This window comes from Ruditapes philippinarum, unplaced genomic scaffold (assembly GCF_026571515.1).
Source record: "Ruditapes philippinarum isolate M1 unplaced genomic scaffold, ASM2657151v2 ctg10736_1_1_1_1, whole genome shotgun sequence".
Lineage (NCBI taxonomy): Eukaryota > Metazoa > Mollusca > Bivalvia > Venerida > Veneridae > Ruditapes > Ruditapes philippinarum.
This window is the reverse complement of record NW_026861017.1, coordinates 2519-20211: the sequence shown is the minus strand read 5'-3', so window position 1 is coordinate 20211 and position 17693 is coordinate 2519. Positions and strand designations below refer to the sequence as shown.

Sequence of the window (17693 nt, the reverse complement as noted above, 5' to 3'; positions counted from 1 at the left end):
ACTGACATCATATAGTTCTGAACTTCTGATAATATATGAATGTATATATAAACAATATGTTGAAAGTGAGTAATCTTATTATTCAATGTCCGTCATTGTATTGTAATGTATTTTGTAATGTATTGTATTGCTGGGAATGTTGTTATTTTATTTTGTGTCAGGTCAAGGGCTTATTAGCCTAAACCAGACTGTTGTTGTTTACATGTGGATTTTGAAATAAAATTCTTCTTCTTCTTCTTATTTTATGGCTTACTAGTCAATAATTGTACACTAGTCAATAGCTACAAAGTACATATCTATTTTATTATATTATTAAAAAAAGCTTGTATATGGCTTAAAAAAAGCTTGTATATGGCTTATCAAATCTTCCATTTAATAAAACGGAAATTGACATTTCTTCAGCTTGTTTACTTTTTTCCATAATAAGTCCTATTCTTAAAAAGAAAAAAATCGTAATGTTCTTAAAAAGATAAAGACGGCATATGTAATAGACTAATTTGAATAATATATACGAGTCACCAAAAGATTAGTTTTCTGAATAATATTGTCATGTCATTTTAAGGGAAAAAAAGGAATATACATGTACTCTCAAACTGATATTTACATGTTATTTTTACAAAAAGATACTTCTTAACCAATCAGTGAAAGGCACTTCAAAACTTTTTATAAATTATATGATTAATTTTATTATGCCTTTGTGCTTGTTATAATGTCTACTGATATTGTTATCGCAATTTTTCTTTCATTTTTTATTTCCATTTTTAGATTATACAGATTGCTACACGCATCACATCGATGTTACGACATATTGGTAGGAATTCAAGATAAGGGGAGCAGTATTGGGTTTCCTACATTACAGATTTGCCCAAACTGACAGTACATGAATATATATAGGTGTACCATTCACCCTGACCGGGACTCAAACCCGGGACCCTCGGAATTTCGTACCGAGGCTCTACCGACTATGCTATCCGGCAACTTACACATCTCCCCTTAATAGTTCTGAACCGTGACATACTCCCCTGCTTCACTGAAATTCGTCCTCGAATTTCTAATGGGTAAAGGAAACAATGTGAAATTGAACTCGGAGCTATATATCATCACGACCCTTCGTTAGACGTCAAATGTCACAGGGTGAGAAAAATGTGCAGCCTAACCGGGACTCGAACCTGTGACCCTCGGAATACCGTACCGCGGTTCTACCGACTGGGCTTTCCGGCCGCTTACACATCATCTCTTCTAAACAGTGAATAGTTTCGAACCGTGATACTGAGAATATGTTGATTAAATCTCCTGGCATGCGTTTTAGATTGAGGATCTTATGTGCCTACAAATATAATAATATTGCCAAACAAAACGGATTATAACACTGACATCCAGGCCATTATTTTTTTGTTTACTGACCCGCTGCATCCTTTTTATAGAAAATGAAAAGAAAAAATCTGCCCCGAAAAGAATTTGCGTTGAAATACGCTGCCAGGTAAATTTAGATATTAATGTCCTATCGTCTAACTTATTACTTATAAGACTTGTCAAAGAAACGCGGAAATAAATTTTGACGGCGGTGTATTTTGCATGTAGTATGAAATTAAATGTCTGTAAAATTGGTCAAATCGTTCTCGTAAAATTTATTAGGCTAATATCAATATACTTAAACTAAATTTTATGTATATTTGTATAAAATCATACATTTTGAAGGTCCAATTATAGCATAGAAATGTCAAAGAAAACAACTAAAAAAGAAGAAAAAAGGCAAAATGCGCAAGTAATCACAAGGAAGGAGCGAGAAAAATCTTATTCAATGAGATTACATTAGATTTATAAAGAAAGAAGACAAGATCACTATTTACAGATTAACCAAAATCATTAATCTTTAAAGGGAGATTGAATACGGGTTTTCGTAATCAACAAAATAAAAAATGCACTTACGATTAATAATTTACATATGTCAGTAACTGATCTGCTAATTATCCGGCAGAAATATTTTTCAACTTGGGCAATAATTTAACACGTGTAATATTTTCTTTTTTAACTTCTGATATATAAATACATGTGTGCAAGTCAGTTGAGTTTTGGCACCTTTGATTATTCTGATTAAACAACTGGGACTAAATGTGTGTGAACATCAAATATTGACCTACTCTTTTGACGGGTCGGCTCGTGTGTGTTGTTAAATAATGGCAACATGATATTTTATCAATTTGTGGATGTTATTTTGTTTTACACATGTGAACCAGGACAATGAAAAAGCATTTGTTAACAAACACGTTTTTATCACCCGTTTACATATGAATTTATAAGTTCTCATATGTTTAACCTTTTACCGCATGACCATATTGTAAAAAATGGCTGTTTTCATTACAAAGCCTCCAGTTACAAGTTCATCAATCTTTAATTTCATGTTACAATGGCTTCGGTGGACATCTCAAAATATCTAAGCTGTAGTTCTTTGGTTTGTTTAAAATAAGATTTTTATTTAAGTTTTTACTATGTACATATAGGGAAAAATCAATGATCCCCCGGGACGGGGCAAATTTTGACCTCATGGCTTTTATTTAAACAAACTTGGTAGACACCGATTAGAAGATGTTTCATGCTTTATATCTTAGCTCTAACTCTTTGGATTTTTTAACAGAAGAATTTTTATACATATAGGGAAAAACCAATGATCCCCCGGGGCGGGGACAATTTTGACCCCAGGGATTTTATTTGAACAAACTTGGTAAACACTGACTAGACAATGTTTCATGCCAAATATTTAAGCTCTAGATCTTTTTCTTTTTTTTTGTAAAGTAGATTTTTTCTATTTTTTCTTTCGGTTTCCATGGCAACCAGAATTCTGAATGGAATTAAATTCTTTGAAGAATTCTTTAAGTTGATTACCAAAGAAACTTTCCTGTGAAGTTTGGATGTAATTGGCTGAGCGGTTTATGAGGAGATGTCATTTAAAGTAAAAGTTTACAGACGGACGGACAGACAGACGGGCGGAAGGACGCCGGGCGAAAAACGATAACAAAAGCTCACCATTTTTCACTTTGTGATTGGTGAGCTAAAAAGTAGATGCATCTGACAAATGCTGCGATAAACCACAGAGAATAGAAGAGATTTACAGGTAGTCAATATGCTAAAAATAGATTTACTGATAAGCACAGACCAAAGACACTGTTGCTGGTGGTACAAACGATGTTTGTACTACCCACTGATACACGCTTGAGTATGGATTTACCTAGTACATTTTAAGCTTACCTGAGCTTGCTCAGGGTGAGCTTTAGGATCGTTGAATGGCTGTCGTCCGTCCTTTGTCAGTCGGACGTCGTCCATCCACATTTGTACTTTAACACTCTAGCGGTCACATATTTGCCTCAGTCATTAGCAAATTTGTAAGGATGCTTGTCTAGGTAATTGCTCGGATGCGTTCGAACATGGGTCATCTCGGATGAAAAAATTAGGTCACAGGAGCTAAAAATATAAAAATCTTGTTAACACTCTTGTGGCTACAGTTTTGATCCAAATATCCTTGAAATTGGTCTGAAAGTTTATTTAGATGATTTCTAGGTCGAGTTCGAATATTGGTCACCTGAGTTCAGACACTAGGTCACACCTTCAAAATATGGAAAAACATTGTTTACACTTTAGTGGTCACATTTTTGACTCAATCGTCATCAAACTTTGTCAGTATTCTAGATGTCTAGATAATTGTTCGGATAAGTTCCAACATGAATCATCTTGCATGAAAAACTAGGTCACATGAGCTAAAAATAGAAAAATCTTGTTAACACTTTAATGGCTACTGTTGTGATCCAAATATCCTGAAAATTGGTCTGACAGTATGTTTTGATGATTTCTAGGTCAAATATTGATCACCTGGGCTCAAAAACTGGGCCACACGGCTAAAATATGGATAGACCTTGTTCGCATAGTGGTCACATTTTTGACTCGATTATCATTAAACTTGGTCAGGATGCTTGTCTAGATAATTGCTGGGAAGGATTCCAACATTGGTCATTACGGATGAAAAAAACCTTGTTAACACTCTAGTGGTCATATTTTAGACTCAACTGTCATTAAACTTGGTCAGGATGTTTGTCTACGTAATTGCTCGGATGAGTCCGATGTGTCAAGTGAGCGATCTAGGGCCATCTTGGCCCTCTTGTTACTAGATAAGAAAATGATGTATTTATGTATAATGATCAAATTTTGAAATGTGTTAATAAATTTACTTATCTAGGTGTATCTATTTCGTCAAACGGTAGCTTGTTTCAAGCACAAAAATCTTTGTCAGAACAAGCCTTTAAGGCCCTTTACTCACTTAATTCACTTTTTAATAACGTGTCTCTAGAAATATCGGAAAAGTTAAAATTATTTGACTACATGATTATGCCTGTTCTCAATTATGATTCTGTAGTATGGGGTTTGCATAATGCACCAGACATAGAACATGTTCATAAAAAGTTTGTGAAACAACTTCTGGGTTTTATACAGCAAACATCAAATGCTGCTGTATATGGTGAATTTGGAAGGGTACCTTTGTTAATATTACGCAAAATACGTGTTGTAAAATACTGGTATAGAATAGTCAAACAGCCTGATTCTCTTACGTATAAATTGTTAATGATGAAATATAGAAATAATCAATATGTTAATAAATGGTCGATTGATGTTAGAAAATTGTTACAGAATTTAGGATTTTCTAATATTTTTGATAATCCCAATGTTATTTATTTAAAAACCATCATTCAACGTATATATGATCAATATAATCAACAATGGTTATCGGAAATTAGTAATTCATCAAAATTAAAGACGTATGAGATTATAAAAGATAGTTTTGATTTTGAAAAATACCTTTCTTTAGTAAAAAATCCAAAGTTTAGAATAGCTTTATCACGATTTAGATGCTCAGCACTTATGATAGAAGAAGGTTGATTTAGGAATATTGACAGAGATCAGAGAATTTGTTTAAAATGTAACATGAATGAAATTGAAACAGAATATCACTTTTTACTAGTTTGTCCATTTTAAAGGGAATTAAGGAAAGAACATTTACCAAAATATTATTGCTCTTGGCCTACCTAAAATAAATATATATCTTTAATGAAAAATTCTAAGCATGGACCTGTTATTACATTATCAAATTATATATACTTTGTGAAAGAACGAATGATTGATTGTTTTCAAATAATGATATTGGTATATATAGCATACTATTGTTTACAAACATATATTGAAATACAATGTATTATGTGATCTTTAAATATAAAAATGTTAATGTAAAAATTATTTGTATTCAGTTACATACTTTTCTCATAAACTATTTGTAACCGTCATTCTGTTTATGGCGACGGACATTGTAAAATGTTTATGCCTTTTGAAATAAAATCTTGAAAATTTAAAATCTTGTTAAAAAAAAGCTCTGGTGGAACAAAATATTGTTGTTATGGTATTTGTTATAGAAACTCAAGGTACAATGACAGAGATTATATGCAAGATATGTTTTTTTTTCACACCATTTCCAAAACCAAAAACAAATGAATTAAAGTGTAATAAGTTAATGTGGTTGGAAAGACAGACTTTATTGTAAATCACAATTAAAAGTGGACTAACATTTACAGCAAACATATTGTTGGAGGTAAAGGACCTACAGACAATCATCCAGACCCTGTTCCTGCAACATATACACCACTTCAGGTATGAAAATTATAAGAATAATATTTGTTTTATATAAAGTTGGGAACGGACCATATAGATTTAAATAAATTGTCATGTTGTAGTTTATATTTTTATTTTGATAAGAATTTGTTTCAATTAAGACTTTAGTCTGTTTTTACAATTTTGTTCTGTATTGATATAAATTAAAACCACACAATTACTACAGGTAGATTAGTATTCACGTAAATGAAATGCACCACAAGGACATCACCTGTATCTAAGAAAACTTTGTTCTCTACTTCAGTTAAACGATACAAAATACAACTTAGTGCAGAAAGCATACTCTGATGAGAAATACAAGTAATTATAAAATAAACAGGTAAGTGCCTTAATTTTAATTTGTTTTAATTAAGTCTGTTTTTTACATTTTTGTTCTGTATTAATATAAATTAAAACCAAACAATTATTACAGGTAGAAAAGTATTCACCTAAAGAAAGCCACCAACTCCAAGGGCAGCACCTGTATCTAAGAAAACTTTGTTTGAGGTTTCAGAGGCTCTACTTTAGTTGAACGATGCAAAATACAAAAAGTGCAGAAAGCATACTCTGATGAGAAATACAAGTAATATCCAAATAAACAGGTAAGTGCCTTAATTTTAAAACAAATTACAGAATATTTGTTCGCATTTATTGTATTCATTCTGATATCTGGTAAAAAGGGGAATTTCTACTTATGTTGTTGCAGATAAAAATCTCATTTAAATGCCAACATTTGTTACATAATTTCAGCCAGACGTGCTTGATGCCCAAGATATATACTTTGCCACAAAGATTAGATCAACAAATGATAAGGAAACCCAAACTCAAATGATTCACAGTGATCAGCATTTAAAAAAAAACAGAACGGTGCATTCAGAGCAATAAGTCATCAATAGCTTTGAGTCAAAAACAGAACACATGAATTTAAAATCACCTGCCTGCTGTTATCATATAAAAACCATACAACTTTAAAATGTTTGGTCGGCATTGCCCCCACTGGCGCAATTACTTTTCTATCGAGTGTATATGAAGAAAACAAAAGTGACAGGGATATTGTAATCTCCTCAAAGTTTGCTGAAATTCTGAAATCAGGGGATTTAGTAATAGCTGACATAGGATTCATAAATAGAATATTTTCAGTAATAAAAAGGAAACATAATTTATAAATTAAAATTACAAATAGTGTTAATATAATTCATTTAAGACATTGAATATTATATAAAAGCAAAATTTTATACTTCTTGATCAAGCTACTATTCTATATAATTTTATACGTATATGTATGTATTATGCACATCTTGCAAAAAGTGAATATAATGTAGATTATATTCACTGTTTGCAAGATGTGCGTAATACATACATATACATAAAAAATTATATACAATAGTAATTTGATCAAATCATTGGATAACCTTCATTCATGAAGATTGAAATAAGATATACATGCCTGCAATTTGTATATTTATTGTTAATGTTATTGTTATAAGTTTGATGTTTGTTTTGTTGTTTTTTTTTCAGATATAGTTGTTATCTTTGATAGCAGTTCTTTCAAGTGATTGATTCATAATGTTATAGTTTTAAGTTTAAAAGTTAAAAAGTTTGATGTTTGTTTTTTGTTTGTTTTGGGTTTTACGTCACATCGACACAGTATAGGTCATATAGCGACGTTCCAGCTTTACTGGTGGAGGAAGACCTCAGGTGTCCTTCCGTGCATTATTTCAGGCACGAACGGGTACCTGAGTAGAACCACCGACGTTCTGTAAGCTAGCTGGATAGCTTCCTCAAATGAAAGAATCCAAAGTCCCTGTCGGGATTCGAACCCACAGAGGTGAGGGGCAAGTGGTTTGAAGTCATCGACCTTAACCACTCGGCCACGGACGCCCCCAAAAAGTTTGATGTACTTTTTTAAACAAATTTATCTAAGTGCTTGATTCATATTATTCTTTATTATCATTCAATTACATTGTATTGTGATAGTCATTTGAGTTGAAGAAATGCTTCTTAGTTTACCTTTTACTACCAGTTTCTTAAACACCTACTGCCCCAATCTCTTGACTTGCTTCTTGAAAATTTTAACAGAATTTGGGTTTCTGGTGAATTTCCTAACACTTGGAAAAATGCGTTGGTTATTCCTATCCCTAAACCTGGAAAAGATTCAACTAACCCTACAAATTATCGCCCAATTTCACTGACAAGTTGCCTCTGCAAAACATTCGAAAGAATGATAAATAATCGGTTAGTTTGGTATCTAGAAAATAATGGAATTATTACTAATTTTCAGTCAGGTTTTCGTAAACAGCGAAGTACAAACGATCATCTTGTACGACTTGAAACTTTTATTAGAGAAGCCTTTGTAAATAAACAACACCTGGTATCAATTTTCTTTGATCTTGAGAAGGCTTACGATACTACTTGGAAATATGGTATCCTAAAAGATCTAAAGGATGCTGGACTTAAAGGCAGACTTCCTCTTTTCATTTCTGGATTTTTAAACGATAGGCACTTTAAAGTAAGACTTGGTTCAACTTTTTCTGAGGATCACCAACAAGAACAAGGTGTTCCTCAAGGAAGCATACTTTCTGTTACACCACTTTTTGGCCTTAAAATAAACAATATTGCTAGCGCTCTTACACCAGGCATAGATTGTTCTCTATATGTAGACGATTTTCTTATCTGCTATCGATCGAAAAGTATGAGAACAATTGAACGGCAACTTCAACAAAATTTAGATAAAATTCAGAGGTGGGCAATAGAAAATGGGTTTAAATTTTCAAAGTCAAAAACACAATGTGTTCATTTCTGCCGATTGCGAAAACCACATAATGACCCTGAACTTTACATATCTGGTTCTAAAATTCCAGAAGTTGATGAAGCTAAATTTCTAGGAATTATATTTGATAAAAAACTTTCTTTTATACCACATATTAAACATTTGAAAACTAAATGCCTAAAAGCTTTAAATTTACTTAAGGTTTTATCAAGTACAAATTGGGGATCAAATTCTTCCACATTACTGAAATTATACAGAAGTCTTATCCGATCAAAATTAGATTATGGTTCTGTAGTATATGGGTCCGCAAGAAAATCATATCTTCAAATGCTAGATACCATACATCACCAGGGTTTACGTTTAGCTTTAGGTGCTTTTCGCACTTCACCTGTAAAAAGTCTATATGCGGAAGCTGGGGAACCATCGCTTTATCTTCGTCGTAAAAAACTATCACTTCAATATGCAACTAGAATTTCATCTAATAGGAAAAGTCCAGCTTAAAATATTATTTTCAAACCAAGTTATACTGAAATATTTGTTATCAAACCAAAGAAAATTAAACCATTAGGCCTTCGTTTAAAAGATAATTTAGTGAACTTAAAATTAATCCAGACAGTATCTTTCAAAATGACGATGCGGATGTTCCACCTTGGACTTATAATTCCCCGGAAATAAATATTAACCTTTCAAATATAAAAAAGGCATCAAATTCATCTGAATATTTCAAAGAGAAGTTTCTATCAATTAAGGAAGAACATGAAGATTTTATACATATTTATACGGACGGTTCAAAAGAAGGTTGCAAAGTAGGTGCGGCTGTGTTTGAAAATAATTTTACATCTAGTATGAGGTTACCAGATAATGCATCAATTTTTACTGCTGAAGCAAAAGCTATCGATTTAGCATTGTCATACATAGCACAGCATACCCACGATAAATTTGTGATATTTTCTGACTCGCTTTCTGTTTTAATATCCATTAAAAATAAAAAATCTGACAATATCATGGTAAAGAAACTTCTTTTGCGATTTCATGATATACTAAAAAAAAAATATCTTAAATTATATTGGATTCCAAGCCATGTAGGAATACGAGGAAATGAAAAAGTAGATGCTTTAGCTAAACAATCATTAAATTTTCAAAAAACTGACTTATTGTTACCTGCTTGTGATTTTAGACCGGCTATAAATAAACTCGTATCATCTGAATGGAAAGCAAATTGGGAAAATGCCGTTTTTAATAAACTTCACGATATAAACCCATCTCTTGATATGTCACCATCTCTATCTCTGTCAAACCGCCGTGATCAAACAGTTCTTCTTCGATGCCGAATTGGACACACTAAAATTACCCACTCTTATCTCCTCACAAATGACAATGCCCCTTTCTGTGTAGGTTGTAATGAAAATTTTACCGTCAAGCATTTTCTTCTTGAATGTCATGATTTTTCACAGGCCCGTAATAGATTTTATTCTGTAAATTCACTCAAAGAACTTTTTAATACAATTCCATCAAAAAACATAATTGATTATTTAAAAGAGATAAACTTGTATTCTAGGATCTAATTGGCTCATTTCTATTGTCATTTACAATGTTTTACATAACATTTTAAGCCTAATATAGCATTCGGCACGATATGGCCAGTTATGTGTTGACGTGCCGTAAAAATCCAAACAAACAAACAGTTTACCTTTTATTAACTATTACTTACCAATATCTTTCATCAATTTGGCATACACCACAATTGTCTTTTTCTCAGCTTGTGTCAAAATAGGAATAGGACCTGGTCTTGTGGCTTGTTCTGGCACCCTGCCTTTGATTTTGTCATGAAGGGTGGTCCCGAGGACATAAAAGAGCCTAGTGGCTCTTGCTTGGGGCATGTCACTCTTTCCCATACTAATGGCTGCAGCCATCTTTGAGTGGTCATACTGACACATTTTACCTCGTACATACATGATCTAATAGGAAACAAAAATTCTATGACTTCTTTTATTACTATATGGAATTTTAGAACCAGGTATGTAAAGTTCAGGGTCATTATGGTATTTCCGTAATCTAGGTAGATACCTTGAGTGGTCATGAGTAAGGGTTTCTGGGATAATGGTCACTGGTGCTTAAAGGTTTTTGCTTAACTTTTTTGAGAAAAAAGTAGAGAAATTGTTACAGTCATGTCGGTGTTGACGTCCGCAAACTTGTATGTTGATCATTACGTTTTAAGTTCTTTGTGAATTGTCTTCAAACTTGTTCACAACAGCCCTTGGGACAATACCTTTAAGTAGACTAACCATGACCTTCATTGTTAAATGACCTTGACCTTCAAGATCGTTAAATGTCTGGAATTTGCTTGTTTCCATTGATTTTTGTTATAAGTGGCTGTAACTTTGTTATTTTTGAATGGATTGTGTTAAAACTCGAACATAATAAACACCTATGACAGACCTTGAAATTTGCCTGACATAACTCCACCGTCACTCATAAATGATATTGACTTTGAAGATCAAATCATTGAACTTTTCCACTTTTTGCTGTAACTGGCTATAACTTTGTTATAATAATTATTGAATGGATTGTCTTCACATTTGTGACAGAAAATTCTTTAGGATAAGACCTTAGTGTATATTAAACTCATTTTGACCTTAACTCTTTTATGACCTTGAAGATTTTTAAGTTATTGAATATCACTTATTTTGCTATTATTGACTGTAACTTGGTAAATAATAAATGGATTACCTTCATACTTTGACAAAATATTTTGAACAAGACTTTTGTAAAGGTTGAACTGATCTTGATCATTAAATGGCCTTGACCGTCTAGGTCAAATGATTTAATTTTGGTTTAATTTTGTTATTTATGTACGGAATTGATTTAAACTTGGACAAAACAAGACCCTTACCAAACAAACATATTGGTGACATTGACCTTAAAATGACCTTGACTGTCAAGGTCAAATTAATAAAATACTCGTGTTTTTTGTTTTTGTTTTTTTTTGTATCTGGCTATAACTTTCTTATTTACCTATGGATTAACGATATATTTAGACACAATTTTTTTGTCACTGATTATCACTTATAATTTGCTGTAACTTTGTAATTAATCAATGGATTATTTTCATACTTGGACAAAACAACTTTATGGACAAGACGTTCTGAAAGGTTGAACTGACCTTGACCTTAAACTCTTTATGAACTTTACCGTCAAGGTCAAAGTATTGAATTTTGGTTAAGTTGTCGTAATTTTGTTATTTATTTATTGATTTGATTCATAGGTGGATAAAACAACACTTATGAACAAACAGACATGTGGAATAATTGAGATCCTACTTTGACCTTGAAATGACCTTGACCATCAAATGATTGATTTTTTATTATATTTTCTTAACATTGGCATTTTTATGGAAAGGATTCATACTTGGACAAAACAACATGTGTGAGTAGACAGACCTTTTAAAAATTGATAAAAGAAAAAAACAATTTCTTAATATTCGTTAAAACCGTTTTTTTTTTTGTTTGCTTTAAGAAAAGCCGAGTGTTGCTCCCATCTGGTAGCGGCTCTTGTTTACTGTAAACTTGTGCTCTCTCATACTGCCAATACAAATTGACAAATGTGAATTGAAATTCATTAACAAATCTTCAATGTACAGGTTCATGGAGCATTCATTGATTGTAGCAATATTTCTTTGAAATATTCTTTGAAAGTCATTAAGAAATAGTAGGTTCAAAGAAGAACCGGTACACTATGACATAACTCAGTCATTATGATTTAAAATATCTAAATTTAGTTAATACTTTAGAATATGTCAAAATATATAATATATTAAGAATTATTTTTAAGTTTTGTTATAGTAAAATGTTTTTCATTTTTTATTTTCAGACATCAGATGCTCTGATGATGATCACTTTAAGTGTAGCTATGACGTCATTTTCGGCATCATTTCCAAGACAAATATTGCTCGATTCAGAAAAGAAAATAGCCGTAATTATTTATTTCTGCACCAATTTCTTTGGGATATGCCCGAGGCTATGGGGAAAAGTATTAGCTTGTCACAGAATATTGAATCTTCTTCAGTTAAGTGTATGAGCTGTTGTATCAAACACTTTGTATAATTATTACAGGCAGTGAAAATTGAGATTTTAAGTAACATTTATTGTTTAATGTATGGGTAACCATTATTACAAGCAGTGTAAATTGAGTTTTCAGTGACATTTATTGTGAAATGTATGGGTTACCATTATTACAGGCAATGTAAATTGAGATTTCAGTAACCTTTATTGTTTGATGTATGGGTAACCATTATTACACACAGTGTAAATTGAGTTTTCAGTTTAATGTATGGGTTACCATTATTGTCTGATAGTAAAATGCTTAATCATTCCATTTTTCAAAACTTTTCTATATAGTATAACAATTGTATTTTAGGATGTTTGTACCAGTATTTTACAGTATATGAAAAACTGAATTAAGCATTAACTAAAAGATATCTGTGTTGATTCAGTGTGACATGTCCAACAGCTGATGACAGGGATTAAGTTGGTTTTGATGAGTTTGATGATAGGTCATTAAATAATCTTCATTAATGCTTAACTACTTGATTAACCGGTGTCAAACAAATGTTACAAAGTCCTATACCAAAGTTATTTCTTTGATTGTCGGGGTCAAAGGTCAAGATTGCAACAATGGAAATGGTTTGTGTTTATATATCAAAATAGACCTGGCATACTGCTTCCAATATTTTAATGACCTCTTGTGATAAGCAATAAAACCCCATCGTTTTGGGATCGATAAGTAATTGATAAAAGGCAGTGCATTCAGTGAGTTAAAAGAGTTTTGAACTATTTATCACTATACACTGTGTCAACGAAGGCAATCATGTGACCTCTAGTAGGTAAAAACTCTCCACTGCCCGGCGTTTCGTTATGTTTAAAATACACATTTGAAAGTGTTACAAATGTCTTACCAGTCAAGAAAAGTATGGTGTTTTAATTTGTCATTTGTTATGAAAGTACCAAAATGTAAACAAAGTCACCACTATAATTAACCACTATAAATGGTACTAATTGCCAAAAAGGCAACAGGCGGTAATTTGTCAATCAGAATTTATTTATAACAGATTACAAAAGACAAATTAAAGTATTAACATTTCTGAGGCATATTGTGCTTATAAGTCTTAAAGTGTATTTTTCTGCTATCTTTAGATTGTAATCTTTATCTGTCTATATGAAGCGACTTTTATCTGTGTGTGACATTCGTAAATTCAATAAAACCATCGCAATGATCATACTAATGCTGTAAAGCTAAGTCGGACATAGCTAGGTAAAAGTAAGCAGTGGCATAACTGACATTTGTTGCGTATGGATTTCGTTTAACAATTTAAGCATGGGGTTCCTTTACTTCACAGTGTTTGGTGTACTATTAATTGCGAAAACATATTGTTTAAATATAACAATTGGTGTTCTTCTAGAAAGATCGGCTATTTTGGATTTTCCGTTTTCCATTAACAGAACAAAAGGTTTAATTGACATAGCAATTAATAAAACACACTATATGCTAAAGGATGTCGCTAATTTAGAGTATATTATTACACCGTGTGATGTTCCAACTTGTGTTGCGTCTAAATGGGGAGCCTTGTTCTCTGAGATGTACCATAAATACAAGCCTCATGCTGTGATTGGTCCAGGTATGTGATATATATTTGCTAAATTAATGGATTTTTAATTTCAATATGTATAGGACGCAAAGTGGTCTGGGTTCAAGCGAGCGAAACTGTTCAAATTGTTGTTTATTTGTGTGAGTTGTTATGCAGATTTTAAATTTGGAAATATGTATTAAATGACAAACGTTGACTTAGTCCATGCCAAATAAAGTTGTTTACTTAAACTATATTTTTGGGCTATAAAAATAAAAAAGGCCTATGTACATTAAAAAATAATCGATTGTAATGTTAAAGAAAAAAGGAGATACAAATTATTTAAATGGACAAAATATATATAAAACATTACATATGTACTAAAAAAATTGTTGAGTAAAAGAAATAATTATGGTCTGGAAACAATTTTTTATATGGACAGTAATTCGCATTATGAGATATTTGCGAAACTTGTTACAATAGTTTTGATTGGTAAAAGCAAACCCAATCTGACAGAGTCCGCTTTAGGCACGAAAACAATTTTTTTTAATGATTTTTTGTTAATATTTATGTTTTTTGTTATTATTTATTTGAATATGGGAGAATGAGATCATTATGCATTATTATGAACTAAAATAATTTTCCAACAGAAAAATGCTAGATTGAGTAAAACAGTTTTGCTTTCACTATTCATTAACTTTGAAAATTTATAGCACCAGAATCAACCATATAACCATATTAGATAACCCTACCTTGTATATATGATATTTTTTGTCCATATTAATAATTTAAACCTCATATAACGCTTTTTAAAAACATTATTATTTATCGTTATTATTATTTTTAAATGTCTTTCAACAGTGTCCGCTGTATGGAAGCTTTAATTTTGACATTTAGCGATTCGCAAGTCAAACAAGAATATTGCTCTACATGATTTAATTTGATATATAAGACGATACACATATAGTGTGTGAATTTAGGTTTATTTATTCTCAGCACCAGAATCAACCATATAACCATTGTAGATAACCCTACCTTGTATATATGATATTTTTTGTCCATATTAATAATTTAAACCTCATATAACGCTTTTTAAGGACATATTTTTTTTAAAGGCTAAATATATTTTTGTCCATAATAATAATAATTTTAAACCTCTTAATTATTTAAAAAAAAAACCCATTATTTCACACTTAATAGTTTTGTTATTTGTACGATTTGTTTTAAATAAAAAATTATTTGACAGAACAATACGTTTGTCACGCCATAATTTTGTGCAAGCAAAATAAATTTGTTTTTAGGATTTAGCTTAACTGTGAGTTTTTCAAATTTAGATGAATGTTTGGATGTATCTGATTTATGTTCCGATAATCAGTTAGGTGATGAATTTCATTATTTATTTAACTGTTCCATTCTAAGAGAGAGACATATTTAGACAAGTCATATTTATATAAACCTAACATTCTTAAATTTACAAAGTTAATGAATAGTGAAAGCAAAACTGTTTTACTCAATCTAGCATTTTTCTGTTTGAAAATTATTTTAGTTCTTAATAATAATGTATAATGATCTCATTCTCCCATTCTACAAATGCAATTGTATTATTTCTATTATTTTGTCTTATGTACATATGTTCATAGCATTGCAGTGGTTCACTTTACTATATGTCACTTTAATTTGTTTTGTAATGTTTGATGTATTGTTGTTTCCTTGAGGTAACAATACAAACTTGAAACTTGATAACTTTAATACATTTGCCAACAAATGCTAATCGGAAACATCATGCATTTTTAATTTTCAAATGATTTTTAATTATTCATCTACGTGTTAAGCTATATATCACATGTCAATTATCCATGTCCATGTTTGGTAGATATCATTATTTGTTAAATGCCATTCAATCATCAATGCCAATGTTTAATAACAATCACGCGTGTCAATATTTTGTGAAACATCATATGTCAATAATTCATGTTCATGTGTGTGTGCCAGTTTTGTTATATATCATTTATAAACTTTAAAAATATTGTATCATCTGTGTATTGGAGAGAATAATAATAATAATAATAATAATAAAATTTATTTAGAGAAGGTAACACATTAAAGAGAAGGTAACACATTAAAAATATACATCATCAATCATATATATCTTATTTCCATTGTGGCTTTCTGAAATAATTGTAAAACAACCACAATTGAACATGCATATAAGGACAAAAATATGTATTATTATATTAATAGATATTTATCCAATTTAATAATGTATACAAAATCAATTTGAAATTAATAATCTAAACAGCGTCTGCAATACAGTTATATTGATTGAACATGCTGTGCTAAAATTGCTACACGATTTAATTTTTGATTTGTTTGTGATATCTTTAATAGATAATATATAATCACATATTGTTAACATTTCGATAGATGGTCATGTTGTCACCATGTTTGTAACCTGACTTAATAATAAAGAGTATTGTATTATATTGTATTGTATTGTATCAAGTTGTGTCCCAATAATTAAACATTTTGTAAAGCGAAGTTTGCTTAGCTTTAAGATAATCATCTTAAGTTTGTTTTCGTTTTCACTTTCTTGTAAGTAGAAACATATTTATTTCGCCTATGTTTCAAAATTAGCCATGAAATATTGCGAGAAAAGCATAAACCGTGTAAACACCTAGTATATTACCAAAGAAAAAAATCTATTCAAGTGAATTGGTTCTTAATTGAAGGTATTCAATACCATAAAATCATGTTGATAGTATTTAGTATCATACGTGACAACAAACCACACAGGAATTGTATATTGGTGATATAAATGAATGCTAGATACAAGATCCATTATTACATATTCATATATAGCAGATAATACATTTTCTATAACAAAGTATTATTTTTCATCATATAACTGTTCATACTAAATCATACGAAAGCCTAACAGTTGATCTTTTATTTTATTTTTTATTTTATTTTCGTATGGAAGACTATTAATTTTCAAAGTAACTAAATAGTTGAAACATTCTAAAAAGAAAGAAGATCCCCGAGAGCGGTTAAATAAGAATCGATAAGAGAATATTGCATATAACGATTGATTGATATTTATTCTATAAGAAAGATAAGTGTCATACACAACCATATATTATTACATGTACATGGCAATATTGTATCAGCAGAGAACTGTCTTATAAAAAAGAAACATTTTAATTAACAGGGGTTAAATTGTCGTCTACACCTGCGTTTGTCTCATTATAAAAACAGCTGAATAGCACAAGTTGACCATCTCTTAATTATACGTTATAATTAGAAAAAAAAAACTCAGTATCGTAACATCTATATGCTTTATAGGAGCCAAACACACTAAAGATCCAAATATTACTTTATTATACGAAATGAGTTATAAATATTTTTAAAACAGTATATTCATGCACAGATTGTATTATTCTATCTGTTTATACAATTTTTTTTTCATGCTATTAGAAATGCATGAGGAGGCTTTTCAATAAAACATGCATTTAAATGTCATATTTATACAGTTATTACTCGCAACATGAACATAAATGTTTTAATGCGACTACATTTGCAGGAGTTGTTAAGATCTGCACAATCACTGGCACA

General features: G+C 30.9%; 1 long non-coding RNA gene across 1 annotated transcript; it reads left to right on the top strand.

The window, feature by feature from the left end:
- The first annotated feature begins 845 nt into the window (after nucleotides 1-845).
- On the top strand, nucleotides 846-7283 carry LOC132714231 (uncharacterized). The gene is made up of 4 exons (XR_009623535.1): nucleotides 846-5688; nucleotides 5954-6028; nucleotides 6122-6290; nucleotides 6439-7283. It is a non-coding gene; the product is annotated as an uncharacterized LOC132714231 (long non-coding RNA).
- The last annotated feature ends 10410 nt before the right edge of the window (nucleotides 7284-17693 follow it).